Here is a 17,095-nt window from a genome sequence, read left to right as displayed (position 1 = left end):
TATTAAAGTTTTATTTAAATGTTCGCCGGTTCCCGCCTCCTTCTTCCCGTGACTACGAACTTTGTTACACTACTAATAATAACATTGAACAATATGTTTGAAAACATTTTTGAAAATGTTGAGTAAGATGAATATGTTGACTTTGTATTCAATATGTACAGTAAGAAAAATATTTGAATACTGTACTTTTTTCTTGAATGTTAGACCACTTGGCATATTTAGAGTATTTAAATAAAAAAAAAAGTTCAATTTATTATCTGTGTCTCAGTAATTAAACCAGTATGAATACATTTGAGGTGCCATTATTTGTCATTTACCCATACAGTAAGTCTTTTGTTTACTGAATCTTACAGTTATGATACCTAGAAAGTCATTTGTGTGAACAGTAGCGGTATTGTATTCTATATTTGTGACTCAAGGCATGATTATACAATAATATCTGCATTTTGAACAGGTTTGTATTGCATAGAATGAGAAGAGGTGGCAAAGTCGTACAAGCTGGTGTTGATGAAATGCTTTTAAAGGTTCCTCGATAAGCTCCTTTGCTAGGTGTTTGTGTGTAAGTGACAGCCTCTCACAGCCCTGTCAGACTGTTTCTACACATAAGCAGTTCTCCTAACATTATGCTTACTGCTTCTTGACTTGTTTTGTTCCTGTGTAATCCCTCCGCACTTGGTCGACTCCATTAGCTGAGCTCGGGCTGCTGAAACTGCAGCTCGCTGTTAAACCTTGCTCAACTTTTCAAACTGACTTTCAAAGCATCTTGTCATGAGAAAGCAAACTGTCACACATATCACGCCCACATTATTTTCATTGCTGGTCAAAAAAACCGCTTTCATCAGTGTTTTCTTCATTGCATGGTGGCATACAGTTAGCACCAATTGTAATATTTCTGGGAAAATTTACACTTGATGTATAGTCCCGGTATCACAAAAAAGTGATTGTTCAACTGAGAAGTTGCTTTGTGTCAGCTAAATACTGTGATTGAAATTGATACAGTAATATATCAAAATAACATCTTATTTACTGTCTATTTTTCTTCCTGTTTGACTCTGTGTGGATTTTATGTTCTCTTCTTATTTTATTTTATTTTAAATCAGGTCTGTCATCTGGGGGGAAAGCTATGACAAGGGGGATCCGTTAAGGCCTTATACAGCAGTATTTCTCCATTTGTGGGTCGAGATCCAAAAATGGGCCAAAGGTCTGTTTTGCCTGTGTCACAGAGAGCAGGGAAATATAAGAATAATATACATTTTATAAAATGTAATTTTTTTTATAAAAAAAAAAATATGTTTTTATTATGTTAATATAAAAAGTGTACCTTATGTAAATATGTAACTTCTTCATACTATATTTAATTAAATATTTAATGTACAAATTTATATTTATCTTAAATCGATTGATATATATTTAATTGATATATACAATTGATATATATTTAAATTATTTATATTGATCATTGTATTATATATATATATATATATATATAATCCTCATAATAATAATAATAATAAAAATGGTAAATTAGTTAAATTGTACAAATAAAATATTTTTTGTTTATATCTTAAAAATCAAACTATACAGATATATTTATTATTTACAGTATATTGATAATTATATTATATATTATTTAGATGTTTCTTTATCATCATCATCATCATCATAATATATTTAATGTTGAATTGTACAAAATATTAAAATATTTGTATTAAGTGTATATCTTTAAAACAATTTATATATACATATTTATATAATTTATATTAATATTTTTATTATATATTATTTAGATTCTTCAATAATAATAATAATATGTTTAATTAAATATTTAATGTTGAATTTTACAGAAATTTAGCAGAACCATTTGAGAACCACTGCTAAATGTTATAGTTTAGTACTTCTCAACTGGTGGGGTAAAACAATGCAAATAATAATACCCAACTAACAATATAATCACACATAATTAAAATGGTTATTATATTAGTAGATGCTGTATCTACATATTTTTCCATTGACGGCCATTCATTGCATACTTCCAGGGGGTCTTGCACCAGCCAAACATCTGTCATTGAGATAAATGGGAAAGCTAACGGAAAGCTTTCTCCAGGTATTATAAACCTCCTTTGGCCCACCCATAAAAATTTCATCCAAGGACCTGTGAATTCAAGCGACAGCCCCGGCTGAAATAAATGGAGAAGTTTGATTGATTAGACCTGCATTTCAGAGAGATTCCTTTGCAAATCAATGACTGCCTGCATGTAAGTGTTAATGAAATTGCACACCGGCAGAAGTGAGCTGACTCTTTCCATGACAGAGTTAAGGGTCCTGTGGAGATCTTCTGCCTTTTAACGTCTCCATGAAAATGTCATTTGATTCTACAATTTTACAGCCAGTGAAGTGTCTCCAAGTTGATTCATTTATTTATTAGTAAATGAAAGTAATGAAACGCTTAAACACATTTCAATAGCGCTGTTTTGTGCTGCTCTGGCTTTATTGCCTACTGAGCGCCCACAAAAATTTACTTATTTGATTAATGCATTAGGTGCTTTTACAATATGTTGCAAAGCATGGACCCTCTTAATTTATAAGCCCCCGGCTGAATGAAAATGGAAAAATATCTGCTTTCCTCTCAGGCTTGATATTACGTTTTGAAGCACAATGTTGAAAGGGCTGTAATTCATTATTAATGCTCACAATATAAATAGTTTAGATCTTATTAATATTTCATTGATGGTAGAAAAAAAGATTTGAGTGACTGCTACAGCATTGGAAAAATTGTAAATATATTATAAAGACAGTTCATAGGAAATATCGCTGCTAGGAAAAGCAAATGTAAACACACGTATGCCATATGTGTTTCTTTTGATATCATTTCTGCTTCAGTCACCGTGCAAAATATTTAACAAAGGAGTCCAGCGGTCTTGTTAAATATGTACCTGGATGATGGTGAGGACTAGTGCACGTGCCTAGTGTGAATATGGTTGGCTCTCTGGGCTGTGTTGTCATAAGGAGATAACTTATGTTTCCCCTTCTAGGGAACTCAACGCTGCGCCCCCTAGGAGGCTGCATTCACCAATGTGCCCTCTAGGGGGTGCAGTGTCTCGTTCCCTCTCGGGGAACCAAGGTTACATATGTAACCCAAGACGTTCCCCTTCTAGGGACTCAACGCTGCGCCCCCTAGGGGGCACATTGGGGAATGCAGCCTCTTAGGGGGTGCAGTGTTGAGTTTCCTCTCGGGGAACCATGGTTACATGCGTAACCCGAGATGGTTTTATGGATCTTTTGAGCACTGTAACTGCCATCACAACAGAGATCTTTAATCTCACTGATGTGTGCTTGCCATCGCATTGGGACAGTCCTTGAGTAGGGGTCAGGTGATAATCTGTAAATGCTGGGATGCGGGACCCTGAGAAAAAAAAGGAATGTAAGCTTTTAAAGATCATTAAACATTAATACAGTGTGATTTGTGTGTCGAGCCCTTGTGCTGAATTTCGTCTACATCATTATAGAATTTAATCTCAGGGACCCTGTGAAGTGGCTCCATGTCAAACAGGAGATCAGATTGTAAGCGCCTTTAGAGGAACTGATTAACTTCTGGTTTGCACAATCGCTCGCAGGCTGAAGGCCGAAGTGTTTTATGTGTATCCGCTTGAAGCCCCTAAATAAATTGGCTAAATTGGTTTTCGGACCAGCTGAGTCCAGACTTGGCAATTTTCTTCTGCCAACACATTACATGTGGAGACGTCCTCATGTCCCCTTTTTTCCAGAATGGTCATCAAACTGGAAAATGATTGACAGGAGGTGTCAGTAGTTGATTTTGCCAGTAGATGGCAGTATTTCCTAAGTACTGCAGATTGTTTTTCAGTACACTGAGACAGGTCAAGGTTCAGCATTTTTGATATACTGTTTAGGGGATATTTTAATGGCTTTCCTTCTCTGCCATGGCTTGTCAGGCCGAATATATCTTACTAGTTATACTGTTGTTTGATCCTGTGGTAATAAGACAGAAACTCTGATTAATGTATTAAAATGCTAAATTAATATAGAATGTGCGTTTATGACATTTTACCGCAGTTTGAAGGCAGCTCATCCGATCAAAATTAAGTCTGAGCTTTCAGTTTTTTAATAGATATTTGATAAACTCTACTATGTCACACCGAGCCAGAGAACACATTCATCACAGTCTTGTCAAACAATGCAAAAGATGACCATTAGAGGGAGTACTTTTCACACAGACAGACGTTCATTTACTGATAAACGTCTCTTTGTCTTTTTGAAGGAATTTCTCATTGCTTAGAGTTGAAGACTGGATTTGGCAGTGCAGTCACTGATGTAAGAGATGGTCATAATTACAATAATATGTATCAAAAAATCTAAACTTTTCTGCAAGCTCATATTATGCAATTTTCTATGTGAGACATAGAATGAAAATCTGGAACAATCAATACAGACCATTCCTGTTATGTATTGCCTTTTGAGCTCCTGTAACTTGTGTTATAATGTATGGACTTATTTCTATAAATTACAGTATTAACTTCAAGATCAGGCTATGCTATTATACAATAATATAAGCATTATTATAATACTAAACAATATTTTTTATTTGTTTGTATTCAATTTAATATACCAATTTCTGCATATTTGATTTGAAACATTTCTCGTAGAAAATTAAATCTGAAATATGTCCAAATAAAGCCCCTCTTGTTTTTTGAGTCACCCAAGGGCATGACAAAGATAACATCTGCTCAAACCAATGTAAAGTTCACATAACATGTGACACTGTTTACAATGTATTATATTTTTAAATAATATTTTACCAGAAATATTTTTAAAATATATTTATTTTAATAAGTCAAATATGTATTGTTAAAGACACAATTGAATGGAACTGAACAACATTTAGTTATTACTTAAAATAATATGCAAATATTTTTCCCTGTCTTTCTTGCAGAATCTTGGTTTGGAAGAGCAGAAGAAAACCTTTAAATACAAATTAAAAAATAAACCTCCTGTACAAAAGAAACGGTAAGGAGTTGCTCAGGTAATGCATCGATTTCATTCAATTGTAATGAAATCGGCAAATACATTGATTTTTGAATGTTTCCTCACACCTCTACATCTTTTTAAAAGGTGAGGTACACTGGACAGACAGAACTCTCTCAAGTCTTCTGGAAGTGTGGCAGCACGTGGTCACATGACCTGGAAGAGAAAACCCAAGAGACTTCTGGGATCCCTCTCTGGTTAGTGACACCATTTTATAAATCTCAAAACACATTTTTTGGTTAAAAATTCACAGAAATGTTTGACATTAAATAGAAGCCGATGTTTTTGGCCTCTTTTTTTTTGCTCCTGATGAAAGATTCAGTTAACCATGAGATAAGTAAATCAGCACACATATGGCTTGTGTGATTTCACCCGTGCTCTTGAGGCAAACCCCCTTTCGCTACACAGAGATGTGGTGAAGGTGTAACGTATGGCAGCCTCGCGTGACTGACAAACGTGGCATAAACTGACATGACGACACAGTGTGTTGTTTTGATTTGCCCTTTTGCCTGCAGAATGGGCCGGTTATCAACCTGGAAAGAAGTCTAAAGGCTGATGAACTGATCCGCACAGCGACACAGCTGCGCTCTCTTCCCCTCTTCATCTGTCCAATCTCTCCATTTATGTCCTGAGATCCACAACTTTCTGCAACTCTGGTGAGTACCGTGCCCTTTTTCTTTAGTACCCCTTGTAATCCTTCTAATCTTGCTGAACTGGTTCTTGCAGGTTCTTCTCAGGCCCACGGTCCATTTTTGAGCAGGAAATGCCATTATGGGAAATGGGATGATGAATCAACATCCATTCGGCTGGGAGCTTTCGCTGAGTGTTGTAGGCCTTGAAGCGCGTGGGTTCATTTCTGTGCTGAATTCAAAGTGCACAGCGTATGGATTGATTTTTTCCCCATTGAATGTTATGAGCATGTTTCTGAAGGAGAGAGTCATTTGCAGTAGTATGGGAAATTCTGACTGAGATATATTTAGCCGGTGTGACGTGAGACTTTCTCGCTGACTGTGCTTGCAGTTCAGGGCCTGGTTGATTCTGACTGAGCGAATGGCGTAGAAACTAGGCTAACTATCATAATGAATATTAATTGCGGATGCGTGTTTGCATCTGTCGCCATGAGTAGGTCCAGAGGTTTCCGCCGTCTCCCTGCGCATGATGTTGCGTCAAAGTTATTTCCTTCCCACCGACTTGTCTCAGACAAGAGGGAACTTACCTCAGAGGGAACTCTCAAGGGAGTTTTTGTCCTTTGTCATTGCGAGCAGTTTTGCCACATTGGCAGCTTTTGCTCAAGGGCGATCAGTGCAGGGACTGCGGAATAGTGCATTAAAAATAATTTGCATGAACCTTCGAGAGCTTGTGCCACACGTTGGCTCATGTTGGTGGCGAAAGGGGATGCCGACGCTTTGTCACGATGTAATGGCGAGCTCACCCTGACAGGCTTCGCTTAGATGCTGAGAAATGCTTTGGATTGGTTGGTAGACAGGCACTCAAAGCAGAGCCATTTTAACCAGCACTGACACGTCATGTGAACGAATCTATTCATATGTCCTTTCATGATAACACAGTTATTGTATGTACTACGCAGAGATAAGGTGTAGATCACTTTTCACCCCAAAATCACAGGGATCTTTTTGATTGTGACATTAAACGGAACTAATTAAGTTATTAAATTAAACACAAGTTTCTCACCGAATTCTCATTACCATAATGCAGAGGTTCTCAACCTTTTTTGACCTGATGCCCCCCTACATAGTGTAATATAGTTCTGTTAATATTATGCTATGTAGGGGGGCTTCAATTATATATTACATTTAACTATATTATTAACAAAAACTGGGAAATAGGTATATATGTTAATATAGGTATATTAATTATCACAATTAATTTTGTGATTCTAGAAACTTCAGTAGTTATTGAGGGAAAAAATAAATATGTTTTCATTTTATGTCTTGATTCTGTTTTTAGCATTTTAATGTAGTTAGATAATTAAAACAATAATTAATACTAAATAATATTACAATTAAGAATATATTAATATTAATTTTAATTAAATTAATTTTTAATTATATAATATGTAAGCTGCCGTAATGTGTCTAGATGGTAATTCTCATTAAATATTCACTACTGTAATACAGTAGTTTTTTCTCTATCAAAGTAAAATAATACTGCAATTAAGCATATTTTCCCACAACATCTCATTTCTGTATTGTGACAGTGATTATGTTCATTCTCAATGGTGACAAAATATTTTTATACACTACTGTTCATAAGTTTTGGGTTAGTATTCAGCATGGAAACATTTAATTGATCTAAAGTAAAGTGTTTTACAGCGTTACAAAAGATTTGTTTTTCAAATAAATGCTGTACTTCCTGTTCATCAAACAATATCATGGTTTCCTTTAAAAATATTAAGCAGCAGAACTGTTTTCAGCATTGATAATAAGGAGTATTTCTTGAGCACCAAATCAGGATATTAGAATGATTTTTGAAGGATCATGTGACACTAAATACTGGAGTAATTTATTTATTTATTTGTTTTGATTTGGTGTGAAATATGACCTTGACAGGTTTCATGCGAATTAACCTACAGAACAGTATAAAATGTTTCACAGCAAGCTCTCCACATGTCCATAAACTCTGTTTGTTTCTCAGTCAGTGACAGCAGCAAAATGTTCTTCTGTCTCAAAGCGTCTCCTTTTTTATGAAGTTTCTCTGTGAAAGTCAAGGTTGCTTGGGGAAAAAAATATAAGAAACATGGCGCAAAAGACATAAAAATTGTACACTGTCTGGGGAGGATAGATGAAGAGGCTTGTGTGTAGTTAACATGCTGGAGTGCTTCCTGTCTCGGCTGCATGCTTTTGGCTTTTTGGGTATTTTGGCTTAAATTATTTTCTTGTCATCTGGGCACACATTAAAGGCAAGCCCATGTGTGACTATGGGATGAGTGAATGCAGGGCACATGCAGATTACTCTTATTAACATCTCAGTGCCACCATTATCAGTTCAGCAGGGACTGGAGTCCCCTGTTTGTCATAGTTAATGTTTCCAGTGCAGTCAAAGCCTGACTTATGATAGACTATTTCACTCCTGTTTCAGACTAGCTCCATCTGGTGTGTTGTGTGGTCTTGACTCTAATTTGTCATTCTTTAGTATTCATGTATTCATAGTACGTAGCTTGAGCACATTCACTTGTGTTTGTTTGTGGGAGCTTGGATGATTTTTTTTTTCATGCATGCACATCTAGAGATTTCGTAACTAATTGAACTTCTCTTAATTTATGCAGAGCATGACGCCAATGACCATGCATGCAACTTATGTAAACATCATCGCAAATCGATACATTCAGGCTCACTGCAATGACTGTTTTACTAGTTACAGAATGCATTTGCATGAGCGGAGTGCAGTGACTCCTCTGGCACATGATTTTTATAGTGTGACTCCATTGTAAAAGTCTTTTTGCAGTCATTTTAAATCTAAAGCATGTTATAATTGGCTCATGATGTGAATGGAAAATTGACCTAATTATTGCCATTACACTAGCTCACTTTTAATGTTTTTTAGTGATTCATGACTCAACGCAGCACAGAGGGGTTGTGCATGAACATGCCCGGTCATAAAAACATCATATTACATCTTGGAGGTCGAGGATTATTTCTGTACTTACAGAGCTCAGCTGTAAGGATTTCTGGTGGTTCAGATTTTGTAACATTGGGAACACTTCAAACTGACACTTCAAAAAAAATAAAAAAATAAATAAATTAGTTATTTTTTATCAATGTATTTTTATATGTGCCAGAAAAATATATATTTGATATTTTATAATTCATGTATTTTAATTAGTGTGCATATTTATTTATATTTAGTGTGTGTGTATTACATATTAAATTTACATTGAGAAATGTGTATATATACAGTACATATATATATATGTATAAAATCATATGAATAAAATGAATCTATTTTTTATTTAAATGATTTCACAAAGACACATTATATATATATATATATATATATATACACACACACACACACACACAAAATACATTTGTGCTGATAACCTATGGTGTATGATGGACAATTGATTTATAATTTACAAGATCAAGATCAACAAATGTCAAAACAGCTCTGGTCTGATCAGGCAAGTGACAGTCAGTCCAATCAGCTGCCTTGAATCTCTCTCACTCTGACCCCAGGCCATTCGGCCATCCTTATTGTCAAGCCCTGTGTCACTGTCAGATGCCCTCTTGCAATATTTACCTAAACTTGAAATTGCTTTCTGATATGAATTCTGCTTTGTAGATTTGTTATGTGAAAAGCACCACCATGCAAACATATTGCTGCCAGTTTTTAGCTCATTGGAATTTAAAGCTTGTTTGGACGTCTGCACACAAGATCTTGAGATGTAGCCTATTGTACAGAAAAATGAGCCAGCCAACTGAAATTGAAAATCAAGATGAGCCTTGTATAATATTTCTGCGGATTGTTGTAGTTCTTTCTCATACAGCGTAGACACTCACCATAATTTTTTAATGCACTATGTCATTTATTTCAGAGCTGTGAGGTCTTGTAAAAGCCTCCTGTCGGTTGTGAAGGCTCTAGACCATTTAGCTGGAGGGAGGAGATTGGGGCTAGTTCTGCCTTCAAGAAGGCGATTACATTTTACATTAAAATATTTTTTGTATATTTATTGTGTATTTTACATAATAAATATTCATATGTTATTATTTATATAGAGTATTATTATAAAAATGAATTAAAGGGATTCTGTCATCATTTACTCCCCTTCATGTCGTTCCAAACCTGTATGACTTTTTCTTCTGTGAAATACAAAAGAAGATATTTTGAAGAATGTTGGTATACTCTCAGAAAAAAAGGTACAAAAGCTGTCACTGGTGCAGTACTTTTTAAAAGGAACACTTTTGTACGTTTTAGGGATGTACACTTTAGCTACTAATATGTATTTTCAAGGTATCAAAATGGACCATTTAGGTACCAAAGTGTACCTCTTGAAAAGGCACTGCCCCAGTGATTGCTTTTGTACCTTTTTTTCTGAGAGTGAAACCAAACAGTTTCAGCTCCCATTGACTTCCATAGTATAGACAAAAAAACTATAGAAGTTAATGGGTTCTGAAATGGTTTGTTCTTCATTCTTCATTCTTCAAAATAACTTTTTTTTTCTGTCCACAGAAGTAAAATGAACATAGTACAGGTTTGTCATCTCAGTGCTCCAGAAAACAAAGGCAGGCATTTGTCTTTGATTTTATACATCTATACATACTACACAAGCTTATTTATATAAGCATATTTTTCAGTGTTCCCTGACACATTCAGTTATTGCATACATAAATATGCACACACAGCTCTATTTATTAACAGCAGCAGTGTGAGATGACTACATTCAGTTTTTTTTCTCTCTCTTTTGTTTTCAGGTATTACCGCACAGTTTTTTTCGCAGTCTTATATTTCAGTGATTCCCAACCCGGGGTACTGTACATAAGCATCATATATTAAGCTTTGTTAAATGTTTTGAACAGAAGTTATGACTTAAAATAACAATTCAGGGCGACCAATAGAATAAAACAACTCTTTAATAATCTCACACTTCTCTCTTTTTCATAGCAATACATTGTCAGATATAATTTGCCCTACAACAAGCTTGTTTATGCTTCAAGAGGAAAAAAAATGAAAAGGCAGTTGTGACTTTTTCCTCATAATTGTGACTTAATATCTCATATAGTGAGGTTTCAAAATGAAGACTGTTTCTTGTTTTTGCGACCTCATATTTTACAATTCTGAATATATTATCTTGGAATCACAACTTTATTTTTCATTATTGTGACTACTCATAATTGTGACTTCATATTTCGTAGTTAAGAGTTTATATATCAGAATTGCAACTTTATTTCTCATTATTTTGACTTTTTTCTTGTAATTGCAACTTATCTCACAATTGTGAGTTTATAACTTGAAATTGCAGCTTTTTCTAATTTTTGTGACTATTTCTCATAATTGTGACTTAATATTTCACAATTATGAGTTTACATCTCGGAATTATAACTTTTTCTCATTATTGTGTTTTTTCTTGTAATTGTGACTTAATATCTCACAGTTGTGAGTTTATTTTTCAGAATTGCTATTCTTTTAGCAGTTATGTCTTTCTTGTGATTGCGACTTTATATTTCACATTGTGGTTATTATCTTAAATTAGCTTACAATTACCTTTTTTATGTTTTGAACAAATATCTGCAACCTTAGTCTTCACATAATATCTGTAACATGCAACAGACAACCTCATTTCTAGATTAAAGAAAAACAAATTTGAGAGTCAACAACTTGTTCCTTAAAACTCTGTCTGAGTGCCGAGGTTTTTTTAAATCATTCTTGCCTTCTCAACAGAAAGTGTGGATGATATCTTACTCACAACTCTCCTGAGAAAAATGTCCAGACACTGATAAATGCATGCTGATTTATTTAGACTTGTTCTACAGGCCTTTGCAATTACTTGCTGGCATTGCAGTCTCAATTTTATTGTCCTTTTTTGTCAGATAGCAATGTAGACTATATGTCCGACCGACCGTTATAAAAGATATTTGACTTTGGCTCACCAGTTGTTTTTCTATATTGTGTGTTAACATTGCCAGCTTAGACAGTAGGAGTCATACATGCTCTAAAGAGTAGCCTGAAGTGATTATGAGGAGAGAGAGTTTGGCAAGAGAACATTGGGAGAACTTTATCAGTGAGTCGCTGTGACATCTTCCTCTGCCACTTCAGTCCTGTGTCACTGGGTCTCGGCGCCTGGCCACATGAGCCGTAGTGTTTAGCCTCTGTATTCTGGATCAGAGTGTGCATGCAGGAAAATATAGCATAGGACAGCAAGGAAGGAAAGCCCCAGAAGACTAAGAGGTCTCTTTGAATCACTGGCGCTGTTTGAAGGATCATGAAGCGTTGCTTTAAGGAAGGCTGAGCCATGTAGGGTGCTGCCAAGCTGACCTGAACAGACATTAGTGGAGGATGGACTACATTAATATGCACTGCCTGTTTCCTTCTGATTCACAATAGCTGAATATCTCTGCATCAAATTATAATTTTGCATTACACTTCTATGCGATTGACTTCTGCTTTTGCATTTATATTATTAATTTCAGTCAAAATATTTACTCCTGCTTCTTAAATTAAAGCTTTCTAAAACTGTTTCCCCAGAAATTATTTTCTGTATTCTTTTTAGAAGTGCCGTAACACAGAGCAAAATCTGTCACATTCTTTTTTCCTTTTCACTCTTAATCCTGTTTCTTGCATGTTCTTTTTTTAATATAGATTTTTAAATGTCATTTATTCCTTTGATGGCAAAGCTGAATTTTCAGTATCATTACTCCAGTCTTCAGTGTCACATGATCCTTCAGAAATCAATCTAATATGCTGATTTGGTGCTTAAGAAATATTTTATTATAGCTGTTGAAAACAGTTGTGTTGCTTTAATATTTCTTTTAATATTTTTCAATGAACTGAAAGTTAAAAACAACAGCATTTATTTGAAATAGAAATATTTTGTTACATTATATATAAAATAAAAATACAGTAAAAAAGCAAACAGAAGTAACACCATGCAACGCACATATGAATGTATTTGCATTCATTCTTATTGCTGCTTGTCTCTGAATAAACTGCCTTTGGAGAGCAGCTTGCATTCTGTGCATTTCTTGCTATGCATCCACAATAGATTCAAGGTTTCGTCTTTGCATGTCGTCTTTGCAAGTCTTTATGCTAAATTCAAAACTTTACACACACAGAATAAATGTTTATAACATAGGGAAGCTGTTGTCATCTCCTCTTTGTTGTTAGATTTCAGCAGGGTTAAAAAGATTCACCCAGAAGTGAAAATGTTCATCATTTTCTCACCCTCTTGTTGTTCCAAAGATGTTTAACTGACTGACTGACTTCTGTGGAACACAAAGGAAGATATTCTGAAGAATGTTTCAACTGTTTTCACCCATACTATGAAAGTCGGTGTGGTCAAAAATATTACCTATTCAAAAACACGTTCCTTTCTGTTTGTTTTGTGCATTGCTTGGTTTGTGATTCTTGATAGGAATATGAGAAACCTTTCTCTCATGAGACAGAGCAAGAACGGGACACATGGACAAGTCGGAAGAGAAGTTGCATAAATACACAAATGCATTTTATGTTGCGTTCATATCCACATAATAGGAAAAATACCTTGAAGTATTCGTAAACAAAAGGGTTTGAGAAATGTCTCTCTCCAAGCCTGGCTTTGATGTTTTTGTGCTTGAGTTTAAGGAAATAATGAAAGAGTCCCTCAAAGGAATAGTTTTCCCAAACATAAAAATTATGTCGTCATTAATTCACACAAATGTCACTCTAAAGTACTTGCTTTGACATGCTTTCTTGTCTTACTTTCTTCAGTGGTACACACAAGTTTAATTTTTGAAGAGTAACCTGCTACTTTTTTTCCACATAACAAAAGTGAATAGGTATAAAACCACCATAAAAGTATCATAAAAGTGGTCTAAATGACAAACACACCAAAGTTAATTTATTTATGAAAATCTGGCCCTAGTTCTCAAAACAAATATGGTGCCTGTTGGACATCAGTGGTCTCTTTAGACACACATAAAAATTTGTGAATGGATACTTTTTAATATCTCCAAATATACTTTAAAATTTTACATTTTGTGTTCCACAGAAGAAAGTCAGTCACACATGTTTACAACAGCTTGAAAGTGAGTAAATGATGAAATAATTTTTTATTTGTTGAACTATTCTTTTAATAACAGTTATTCACTATATCAGTGATGTAGCACACATGTATATTTCTCCTTTATGCAAAGTATTATGTTTTGTACATTACATGACCTTGCATGTTTTACATCTGTGAATTAACAAGGTTGTTTATGCAGCATAAAGGTGACAGTTCCATCCTGAATGTTCCGTTTGAAATTGATGTCAAAAGCTATTGGTTTTAGCTGCAGGGGTGTCCCATTATTGAAAGCTCTCACTGCAACCAAATGGAGGGTCAGGCGAAATTTTCCATTACCGACTCTAGCTAGGCCTGGGTGAGAGGGGTGGCGTAAAGGCTTTTAGAGCAGGGACAAAAGCCAGTCCGCAGCGGTGTGACCGAGACCTGAGGCAACAGAATTTTCCACTTATCCTCAGCCTGTGTGTGAAGGTATGGCCAAGGGATACACTTAAACTACAGAATTCCTCCAAACCTCCAGGGCAATGAGTCTTAAGCATCCACTTTCTCTTAGAAAGGAAGAACCATTCTCATGCTGACCTCAAGATTTTTAAGACATTAGGGTAAGAACCTTTCTTTCCAGTGTCAAAAGGACCTCACATTATCACTAAGAACGTCCTGAAGAACTCTTTTTGAGGATCTGAGTGGAAAGAGATTTTGCTTGAGCGCATAAAATAAGAGGCCGCTATCATGGGTTACTGGCATAGGCATTTGCACGTTCCCTCTACGCTCAGCGATTTATGGATTTTTCAGGTCTCTCGAAGCAAGGCACTCAGCCAATACAGCAGCCCTCGTGTCATGCAGTCAGTAATGAGCTGCTTAATTAAACCCTGCAGGCTTGTGGCTCAATTAGGGCTTACAGACAAAGTTAAACAGATCAATCCAGGAATTGCTTCTGCAGAGCTCTGTTAGACACATGGTACTTTGAAGAACAAGAGACTGATTTGATGTTTTGTACAGAATTTTCATTGTGTTTTCTATGAGATCAGGTGACCTTTAGCCTTTCAAACTCTGATTGTTGTCTCCTTCATGCTCGTCAGGGCCTATTAGCTTGCTCAATTGACGAGTGTACGATGGATCCATTGCTGTTCCCAAACAACTCAACTGTGCCTCCCCACCCCACCCTGCCTTTTGACCTTGCTGGGGGCATTGTTCGAGTTTACTTATAGGACTAGGTACATTCACGTTCCTCTCATTGTGCCTACTGTCTTCCATCTCTGGTCCTTACTCAACCTCGAGAACTTCCCTCTAACTGGTAAGGATGCTAGATAAGCTACTAAGAACATATATCTTGGGTTTATGATTTTGTTTTGCATTTCTTCACAGGAATCACTGGAAGTTTCTTTCCCTTTGTGAATGTTTGTTTGAACATTTGTCTCTGAATTAGTGTTTCTGTTGCCTTCAGTGACTGGATTGAATTTACCTCAGTGGAAAACTAAAGAAGCACCCATTCGATTGGTCTCAAAATTGGACGCTTTCGAGTTGATGTCTTAGTTTGATCTTAAGCACAGGAATACCTACATTCTCAATTGTTGACATGCTGTGCCTTAAGTGTTATACATCTGAAATTGCTTATTTTGGCTTTTTAAGCCTCTATCAAAGGCATTGAAATATTTGCCTGAGTAAAAATGATTTAGTCATGATTCTAGGGTTTTAACCTCAGTGATTCATGATTAATTCGTATTCTGCTGGTCAACTGAAGCGAATTAACCAGGGGTTCGTAATCCAGATTGAGCTGGCAGAGCTCCCCATAATTCCTCACTCTGCCAGATTAAAATGGCTGGTAGACACAAGGACTGTCAGATATTGTGATGTTGATCGAAAGCCACCCCTCACCCAGCTTAAACCTCCTGGTTTTTAAGGCCATGTCTGTTCTCCTGTTTTTATTCTTCATGCTGTACGTCTTTCAGCTCAGAAAAACAGGGACAGAGTAGGGTGAGGGATAGGTAGAAGGGGCATAGAAGCATGTGAAGGTTGAAGCTTAAATGTCACAACAGACAAATTCAGTGTAATGACAGAAGTAACTGATGTAAGAGTCTACAGATGGTGACCAGGCACCCTGGGCTAGACCAGACTGCAGGAATGGGCATGTACAGTGGTGGGTACAGCTTCGTTGACGTGTCGTCCGCTGGAGATACCCAGACGGCTGGAGACTTGGGTGCTGATTCCGCCCCCAATACCCCTGGGGCTGCTCACTGAGCGTACTGGGACTCCTCTAGCCTCAAAAACCTTTACCTCAGCCCAAGCATTGATAATGTGTCAACAAACAAGGGACTTGCTGCAGTGAAATTTGGATTTAGGCAATTTTTTGTGCATTGTATCCGGTGAGGGATCACGTGTCCAGCGCCTCACCCACATGACCTCATACAAGGACCAATCAAATGGTGCCGTTCCGTTGGGGTTGAGCGAGACATCGCTGGAGAAATCATTTTCCCTCTGTGGTTTTTAATTTCAGTTCTTTCTGAAAATCAGTATTGGTGGCCACTGGTTAGGAGCTCTGTGAAGGTAAATCTTTTTATGTTTTCAAACGTTATTTTTAACATATGCTTTAATATAACATTGTGGCCTGGTCAGTTATGATTGGTCATAAGAAATGGCATTCTTTTTTGTCAGTTAACTGAAAAATTGACCTTATGATGTCTTTATGGATGATGTTCCCCTAGATTCATCCATTGGAATCATTCTTCTTGCCAAAGTCTCCTAATGCTAGGAGTTTTTGACCATATATAGTCTATACTGTATATAGACCAGTTAACATTCAGTTAAATAGCATTTACATCTAAAGAGATATCTTGAAACAATTATATGTTGTTATGGTGTAGCTTGTGATATTTTGAACTGATTTGCTTTATTTGCTGTAGGTTGTGGCATTTTTTGCTATATCCGTATATCGTTCGACAGTAGTCTGTATGCCGCAGACAGTATGGCATGAAGGATTGTGACTTGTGTGTCAGTCTCAGTTGCGATTCCAACCTTGATGGTAGTTCGTAACATTAAACGCTACTCGGCACTTTGATTAATGCTTCTAGAGAGGTACACAAATTTGTTCGTCGTCGTTACTTCAATTATCATCATGGGTTCTTTATCTGTCACAATGAAGCGGAAGAGATTTTGTCTTAAAAACTGTTGGTATGGAGTCCACCCATTACTAGCTTTTTAGTAGACTTATCTATGAACAGAACAAATAGTTTTTTTTGGTTCTGAACCTGAGAGTGCTTTAACTTGAGAGTTTAAATTTGTAGGGTTTTATTGCCGTGATACCATCTTCCCTACATGTCTAATGAATTGATGGAATTTTCT

General features: G+C 36.1%; 1 protein-coding gene across 12 annotated transcripts in view; it reads left to right on the top strand.

Moving 5' to 3' along the window:
• The window catches only part of pcbp3 (poly(rC) binding protein 3), a 73,229-nt gene that overhangs the window by 26,196 nt on the left and 29,938 nt on the right, over positions 1-17,095 (top strand). For 10 of the 12 annotated variants that reach the window (XM_016445641.1, XM_016445638.1, XM_016445637.1 and 7 more), the window contains exons 2-4: positions 4,949-5,022; positions 5,128-5,237; positions 5,556-5,696. The gene's annotated coding sequence lies outside the window, so the exon portion shown is untranslated. Of the gene's footprint in view, positions 1-4,948; positions 5,023-5,127; positions 5,238-5,555; positions 5,697-14,978; positions 15,051-16,242; positions 16,301-17,095 lie in introns of those variants that run through there. The other 2 variants (XM_016445633.1, XM_016445634.1) reach the window with 2 other exon arrangements.

This window comes from Sinocyclocheilus anshuiensis, unplaced genomic scaffold (assembly GCF_001515605.1).
Source record: "Sinocyclocheilus anshuiensis isolate Anshui unplaced genomic scaffold, SAMN03320099.WGS_v1.1 scaffold179, whole genome shotgun sequence".
In the NCBI taxonomy this organism is placed as follows: domain Eukaryota; kingdom Metazoa; phylum Chordata; class Actinopteri; order Cypriniformes; family Cyprinidae; genus Sinocyclocheilus; species Sinocyclocheilus anshuiensis.
Note: the sequence above shows the minus strand (reverse complement) of the source record. Positions and strands in the feature narration are given on the sequence as shown.